General features: G+C 46.2%; 1 pseudogene; it reads left to right on the top strand.

Moving 5' to 3' along the window:
- Positions 1–3,204: 3,204 nt before the first annotated feature.
- LOC126518179 (putative nuclease HARBI1) lies at positions 3,205–8,694 on the top strand (annotated as a pseudogene).
- The last annotated feature ends 405 nt before the right edge of the window (positions 8,695–9,099 follow it).

Here is a 9,099-nt window from a genome sequence, read left to right as displayed (position 1 = left end):
AAATGCGCATTTCCTGAGGTACTGTGTATTCTGGATGTTTCCATTTACTCATTACTGACATAATTCTATCATGGTAGTTACGCCTCTGTGCAGTTAATAATTCTAATACCAACAAGCTTGAGTTTTGGCAGTGTACATGTAATGTTTTTGAAGGTCATGTGTAATGTGCAGTCATTTGTTCACTTTTACACTAACCCACTTCTCTGCTGCCATTGTAGTGTCATGATCCTAACGGAGTAAACCACAAAGACAATAACTTATATGTGAGGACTCTTACGAGACATGGACATTTTATTTCGTACAACAAAGGCAAGGAGCGAACATGACACGTCGTCACTATTTCCAGTGCATTGTACGTCCTGTAACTGGTTTGTACCATTTGGGACTCAGGAATCTGTGCTTCCTGATTATCCGTAGCTCCAGGGATAACAGGACTGCACATGTGATTTCATAATGCCCCTTAACCGAGATGCTAGTGCTGTCTGATTGGCGAGGTAGATTTACTTTAACATTCTCACCGCTCATTTTACATCGGGATTTCAATGCATGCAGTTGTACTCACAGTGACAAAAAGCTGTTGTACCAGGGCATGGCGGATGACGTTGCCATCCTCTTTTCCAGAGTTTCGCACAGCCCCAACCTCTGGAGGCAGCTGGCATGCTTCGTCACTGCGGCGTGTAAAGCGTTTGGCCTCATTGTGCAGCATGCAGCATGCAACAATGATGGCTGGGCACCGGTCTGGAGCCACGCGCAGCTCTACACACATGCAGTTAAATCGCCGCTTCAGCAGCCGTACGGACCTGTAAGAGTAGTTTACGGCAATGCTCTTGTAGAACTGCTAATCTTGTGACGTGTATCAAGATGCTGCATGATACGGACCGCCACACCCATTCCATGCAAACCCTGTGAGGCTAGGTATAATTATCTGTCAATCTGGTAAAGGTATACCAAGTGATATTTCAGCTCGTTTATATCAGGGCAGCAATTGCAGCCAGTATAAGAGATCATGTGGCTAATAGGCCAGGCTCGAGCAGATACACTGCAGATAGCACGGACAGGTAGAAACAGGTGAAAATCTACGCCGACAGTGTTCACTCACTTGTGTTCACCGGTCTCGTTCTTTGTAGCTTGCCCTGAGTCAGCATGAGTATAACGCTGCTATGAAAATGTACAGGAAAGAGGAGAGGCACAGCCTCAGTTACAACTGCAGGGTTTTCAATGGCAGTGAGAAGATTCACACATGCAAAAAGCCTACGTGAATGCTCTGGGCTATAAGCTTACGCTGTACATAATTCATCCGCATTTCATGTGAATGACCAAGTGACTGAAGAAAAACTTCTTAAAATGGGGAACGACTGCAAAACATCGATTTCAAATTGGTTCTACTATTGCACATTGACTTAATGATAAACATCAACCACGGAACATAAAAAGGGATAACACAATTTCGGGCATAACTGTAACACGAGGGCAACTAAAGCGTTTAAATAACATTTTCTGCAGGAATTCTTTTTAGTCAATCTTGTGAATGCACTCGTACCATTGCATGGTAATGACATGGCAATATAATGCTAAAATGGTTAGTAGTGTCTGGTTGCGTGCTTCATTTCACTTCTGCTAGCTGTGCACTGGGAGAAGCAAAATTTACACGTGAGACATTCTCGTATGCTGAATGCACGCTTACGTACCTTTCGACCACTGCCCTTGTTGTGCCATGCGCTGCATTATAGCACCTCTTCCCTGGAGTGTCTGGTGGCCTGGTGTCCAACTAAAGGCCCGTGTCCACGCCCCTGTCGAAGTGTTTCGCCAGGCTGCTGTTGGCGAACATCCGCGCGTCGTTGCTTCCACCTGGCCATTTTTCGACGACGTCAAGGATACGGCAGTAGGTGTCCACGACGAGCTAAACATCGATAGAACGGTAGAAGTGCCGGTTGACATACGCCTCCTCGTTCTGCTCTGTTGACTGGATCCTTATGTGCGTTCCGACTATCGCACCCACACTGCAGGGGAAGCCGCCCAGGCCGTAGAGGTTCGCCTGCACCACAGCGAGCTCGTTCGGTAAGGGCCAGCTGGCAAATAGAGGAGCAAAAACAACATTTGTTGCATTGCGATATCATGAGGGATTACACTCTTGCACCTGAGGACATATCCGAGCCTTCCTACACGTAGTGCTCTACATACGGATGTAGCGCACAGCCCCACAGCCCCGCAAGTGAAAAGTATGCGTTTGCCGGCATCACGGCAAACTGGGTAGTTGCTGTCAAAAACGTGATTTTCTGAACCGCGTCGCGGCGTTTACGATTGTATCCAGACGTGTAACAATATTTTTGTTACATCGTTTCCTTGCATTGTGCGCTGCTTGTTTTCTTGCAGTCAAAATTAACAACTGCTATCCAGCGCTTTTTTCGTACTTTTGTGTACCATATTTTCCTTGCGTAACTTCCTGCCTCACAAGGAAGCACGGAGACAGCCGCTACGTATGGTGCCGTACTAATATAGAACGGGAGATATGTGCAACAGCCGAAACAGACCTATGAAAATCGCGAAGCGATAAATCGAGGCTCACCGTATCCAAGTTGAGCAGTGGCGGACGAGATCAAGAGCAACTCGCCGAACGGTGCGGCTGGCCGTCGATTCGTGCATGTTGATGGTACCGCCTGCCGGGATCAAAAATACTGGAGGACGCTTAAGCTTCGCCATCAAGAGTGGAACGCGACAGCGTTATTGCACCCCGTTCGCACCGCCCACTCATTCACTCAGCATGCTCTTGAGTCACACAAAGACGAAACGTGCGCCTGAGCAAGGGGTACGAACCAAAGAACTCAGCGTCTCAGAGGGAAAAACGATCTACGCGAGCCAAACGTCGTGATCGGCATGGACAGCCGGGCCACGACTTGCCATGAAGGCGGACGCGATCATGCGGCTGACGCCTCGATAGGATCGTCCTCTATGTCGCTTGGGAGCACCACGCAGACGCATGACTCCTCGCCAGCAGCCCGGCACACATCGCAGGGGACGCTTTCCCACCAGATGAGCTACGGCGCAGCGATCACGTCAGAGGCGTCCCGCATCAGACGCTGCACCTAGGAATCGCGCTGTGAGCATATGCTGTGAGCGGAGAGAGGAGCAACGTTGCGTGGGCGAGTTGCGCGCCACCTGTCGGGGCAGCGCTGTACGCTCCAATTTTTATCGCCCTGTACGAACATGACTGCCGGGCGGCTGGCTCGACTCGAATTGATTGCCGAACTCCTGATGCGCCGCGAACGTATGTTCCGGGATCTCATGAGCACCTTCGAAGTGTTCGACGAAGACGAGCTTCAGAGGCGTTTCTGGTTTGGTCGCGCTAGCATCGCGTACGTCGCCGAGCTCCTGCATGCCGATCTTCAACATCCGACTCGTCGGAGCCACGCCTTGAGCGTTGAGCAACAATTGGTGCTCGCGCTGAAGTTCTTCGCTACCGGTGGTGTTTTGATCACGGCCGGTGATACCATCAACGTGCCCGAATCGACGGCCAGCAGCACCGTTCGGCGAGTTGTTCTTGCTCTCTCTCCGCCACAGCTCAACTTGGATACGGTGAGCCTCGCTTTATCTCTTCGCGATTTTCATAGCTTCATTTCGGCTGTTGGGCATATCCCCCGCTCTTACTTGGCACCGCACCATATGTAGCGGCTGCCTCCGTGCGTCCTTGTCAGGCAGGAGTTTCGCAAGGAAAGCGTGGCACATTAAAGCACGGAAAAAGCGCTTTGTCGATTTTCACTGCTAGAAAACAAACAACGCACGATGCAAGAAAACGATGTAACAACAAAATAGTATTAGGCGTCGGCATACAATTGTAAACGTAGCGATCGGGAGACGCGGTTGCGAAAATCACGTTTTTCACAGCAACTACGCAGTTTCTCGTGATCCCGGCAAACGCCTACTTCTCATTTGCGGGGCAGTCGGGCTGTGCGCTACATCCATATGTACAGTACTACGTGTAGGAAGGCTCTGATGTGTCCTCTGGTGTACCAGTGTAATCCCGCATGACATAGCAATGCACCAAAAGTTGTTTATGCTCCTTTATTTACCAACTGGCCCTCACCGAACGACCTGGCTGAGATGCAGACCAACTTCTATGGCCTGGGCGGCTTCTTCAAGGGGAGTACGGTTGCGCGATTAAAAGACGGGACAGCATCTATCATATTACGTCTTTACAAACAATTCAGAACCGAGCCATCAGAATAATTACCTATAGTTCACGTTTTTCTAATACCACTTCCTTATTACACGAGAATAACATCCTTACTATTTCTGGGCTCACTAAGTACAACCTAGGTATTTTTTTTCTACGGATTTCTACATAATGAGCTACCATCGATCACATTTCCACCATCTAACGAGACAACTAATAGTACCACGAGATTCGCATTGAATACCAATTTTCTTTTACCACAAATCCGCACTAACTACGGTAAACAAACCGTGGACTTTACTTCCATATCAGTATGGAACACTCTTCTTCTCATTATGAAAAATACAAGATCTTTAAGCCAATTAAAAAGGGAACTCAAAATACATTTATTATTGTCAAACTAACGAGAAAATTTACTGTAACCGTATTTTTGTCCGTTCTTTTTTGCTTGCTTTTTTGTGTTTTTGTTCTTGCAAATAAATTACTGGTATTTTCTTCACATACAATTCTTTATGTTACCGTGAGATAAGCTAAACCTTGTTATTATTTGCAATGAATTCTGTATTTTGCTCTGTTAACCTTCATTTCCTCTTCATTGTATAATACCTTACTATATGCTACTGTTGCTTTGAGATGTCAATTATCATAACTATTCTTGTACAGGAGGTCCCGATGCAGTCTTTGACTATGGGACCTCCTCCTGCATACTAAATACTTGTAATGTGATCCAGCTTCTAACAATAAATTCTGATTCTGATTCGGAAAAGATGACACATACGGACACACACAACGCTGTGTGTGTCCCTATGTGTCTTCTTTTGTCCCATCTTTTAATCGCGCTACCGTACTCCCCTTAAAGATGCATTACCAACAAGCCAACATTGCAACCATCCTGGGCGGCTTATCCTGCGGGGTGGGTGCAATAGACGGCACGCACGTAAGGATCCAGGAACCCGAGGAGAACGAGGATGCATATGTCAACCGGCTTTTCTACCATTCTATCAATGTTCAGCTCGTCGTTGACACCAACTGCCGGATCATTGACGTCATCGCAAGAGGGCCAGGTGGAAGCAACGATGCGCGGATGTTCGCCAACAGCAGCCTCGCGAAACACTTCGACAGGGGCGTGGCCACGGACCTTTAGTTGGGGGATAGTGGATACCCATGTAGGCCATGGCTAATGACCCCATTCCGGACACCAGACACTCCAGGGAAGAGGCGCTATAATGCAGCGCATGGCACAACAAGGGCAGCGGTCGAAAGGTAGGTCAGCGTGCATTCAGCATACGAGAATGTCTCACGTGTAAATTTTGCTTCTCCCAGTGCACCGCTAGCAGAAGTGAAATGAAGCACGCAACTAGACACTACTAACCATTTTATCATTATATTGTCATCTCATTACCATGCAATGGTACGAGCGCATTTATAAGATTGCCTAGAAAAAGATGCCTGCAGAAAATGTTATTTACACGGTTTATTTGCCCACGTGTTACAGTTATACCCGAAATCGTGCTATCACTATTTATGTTCAGTGGTTGATGTTTATCATTAAGTGAATGTGCAATAGTAGAACCAATTTGAAATCGATGTTTGGCAGTCGTGCCCCATTTTATGAAGTTTTTCTTCAGTCACATGCTCATTCACGTGATGAAATGCGAACGAATTATGTACAACGTAAGCTTATAGCCAAGAGCATTCATATAGGCTTTTAGCATGTGTGAATATTTTCATTGCCATTGAAAACTGTGCAATCGGCACTGAGGCTGCATTTCTCCTCCTTCCTGTACACGTTGTACTCGTGTAGTGTTGTACTCATGCTGGCTCAGGGCAAGCTACAAATAATGAGACAGGTGAACACAAGCAAGTGAGTACTGTCGGCGTTGCTTTTCACCTGTTCCATCCTGTCTGTGCTATCTGCAGTGTATCTGCCCGAGCCTGGCCAATTAGCCACGTCATCTCTCATACTGGCTTCGTTTTCTGCCCTGATATAAGCGAGCTAAAATATCACTTGTTATACATTTACCTGCTTGACAGATAATTACACTTGATGTACTTCACAGGGCTTGCATGGAACGACTGTAGTGGTCGCTATCATGTAGTTTGTTTAGACACACCACAAAATTAACAGTCGTACAAAAGCATTGCCGTAAACTACTCTTACAGGTTCATAGGGCAGCTGAAGCAGCGATTTCACTGCCTGCATAGAGCTGAGCATGGCTCCAGACCGGTGCCCAGCCATCATTGTTGCATGCCGCGTGCTGCACAATGTGACAAAACGCTATGCATGCCGCAGTGACGAAGCATGCCAGATGCCTCCAGAGGTTGGGGCTGTGCCAAACTCTGGAACCGAGGATGGCAATGCCATCCACCGTGCCCTGGTAAAACAGCATATTTCTCACTGAGTACAACTGCATGCATTGGAATCCTCATAGAAAGTGAGCGGTAAAAATGTGAATGTAGACATACCTCGCCAATCAGACAGCACTACCATCTCAGCTAAGAGGCATTATTAAATCATATGTGCAGTCCTGTTATCCTTCCAGCTACGAAAAATCAGGAAGCACATATTCCCGAGTCCCAACTGGTACACTCCAGTTGCAAAGCATACAATGCACTGGAAATAGCGATGACATGTCACGCATGCTTCTTGCCTTTGTTGTACAAAATGAAATGCCTACTGTCTCGTAACAGTCTTCGCATATAATTTATTGTCTTCGCGGTTTGCTCCATCAGGAGCATGGCACTACAATGGCAGGAGAGAAGTGTGTTAATGTATAAGTTAACATATGATGGCACATTCTACATTAGCTTCAAACGCATTACATGCAAAGTGCGAAAACTCAAGCTTGTCGGTATTACAATTAATAACAACACAGAGGCGTGACTAGCATGATAGAATTATGTGATTAATGAGTAAATGAAAACATCCACAATACACAGTACCTCAGAAAATGCGAATTTGCGAAATGAAACCTAGTTTCCCTATGCACTTTGCCGCACGCTACAGTTTTGGTGTTGTTTTCATGCCTATCAGAAATGTTACAGTAAACACATCTCTAGCTCACCCCAATATTCTGTATCACAACTTGGCAAAGCTTTTATTTGCAGGTGACATAAAGCTAAAGGCTTGGGGACGCTTCACAAGCCCTTAGCCCTCTTACCGTAGTTACAACCTGCCTCAACACAAATACACTTCGTGAGATTCAAAAGTGTATGCGGTTACAATCTTACAAAGAATATGTTTCACGCTGTGCAAATACGACTCAAGAAATCAAACAGTACGAAAACATAAGTAATGGTTTTGGGTTTTGTACAAGAATTACGTTACAGATAGATGCACGTACGTGCGCTTAATAAGATTTGAAATATCTGAAAGCACCTTACGCACAAACTGGAAGCCTCCGGCAATATCGGCAAGCAGAATTGACTTTGTTCTACAAGCCTGCTAATCAGTCATCTGTGCATTTAAGTTGTGTTAGAACATAACGTAGAAATGGGCCATAAATGTTTCAATTTGAGGAACCCACACTGGCACACAGGAGCAAAAAAAAAAAGTTAATCGTGGCATTGGTGCAACTGCCGAAACACATTGCACGCTAAACATGCACTACCACAACAGGAGGCTTAGCACAAGACATATCACATTCCTGAGAAACGAGGTACAATTTGCACTTTGGCATAACTCGTTTAAGTGGTTGACGCCTAGTTGTCTGTGCCTTCGAAATTAATAAATTAGAAACTGCACCTATATATAAGAGAACTGTACGCACAACCTAATGTGATCAATGCGCTATAACGCATCATATACTGGCGAGCTAGACAAAATGGATAAATGAAAATAATGAATAAATGAGCGCCTTTCATTGTCGCAATGCATCATTCTCCGAATCTGGTAGTAAAATCATTGCTTTTGTGCGAGGAATGGCATTATATATGCTAATATTGATGCACGCTGTTCCACCAGCTCACTCCGCATGTGTTTTCTTTTAAAGAAAGTATGTTTCATGGCTGCCTTCTGCTGAGCCAACCAAGCTGCTGTTCCTATTGCAGTTAATTCTGTTGTACTCCTATCAAACAATCACTCACAGTCAAACGCATGCCACACACTCTGATCTAAATGCACAGTACACACCTATGTAATGAAATTACAGAAATTGTACCTCAAAACCAAGAACAAACAAAATGTACACCTTAACAACTCAAAGATGCTAAGCTTAGTATTCATTACCCTGTTTTTCATTTAGTGCAAATTTTGCGAGCTCTGGCGCTGCTTGGCAATCTCTAAATCTATTTTAGCACCTTCCGTTTAGGCACGTGTCAAGGCTATAAGGGCATTAGCCAGGCAGCCAAATTTTTCAATTGTTGAGAGAGCTTCATCAGTCATTAATTAAACGTTCGGCTGCATGTGCTATCTTCGTTACTGCCTCTGCTGCAGTCTGTGTGGTTGCTTGTACTTTCTCAGCTGCCCTTCTCTGCTTCTGTAGGGCAGCTGCCTCCAGCTCAACATTCTGCCGATCCTGTAAGTGCATGGCCTGCTGCACTGGCTTTGATAGGCGTGCAGTAGAACGTGGCGTGGCAACAGGCTGCCGTGTTGCTGCTGCTGACGGCTGCTGTGTGATTCTGACTGGTGCGGCGGTGCTACTGCTGAATGCTCTGGCTGGTAGGAACAGGCTCGTTCAGGTCTTGTTGCTGGTGACTGCTGTGAATGGAAAAAGCCTCATCACTTGCTGCCGTGGCTGTTTGGCTGTAGTCTCTATGTGAGTGTACGCTGTCTCAGGAAAGTGGGCTCCCTGGCATATCAACAGCCGGGGGAACAGGCCCGAATTTGTCACCAGGTACTTCATCAGTATAAAATGCGCTCTCGTCGACAGCATCAGCAACATCATGAGGAACGCATTCCGTGAAATCTGTGTAGTGCTCTGTTGAGT

This window comes from Dermacentor andersoni, chromosome 11 (assembly GCF_023375885.2).
Source record: "Dermacentor andersoni chromosome 11, qqDerAnde1_hic_scaffold, whole genome shotgun sequence".
Taxonomy (NCBI): domain Eukaryota; kingdom Metazoa; phylum Arthropoda; class Arachnida; order Ixodida; family Ixodidae; genus Dermacentor; species Dermacentor andersoni.
This window is presented reverse-complemented; position numbering and strand designations above follow the sequence as displayed.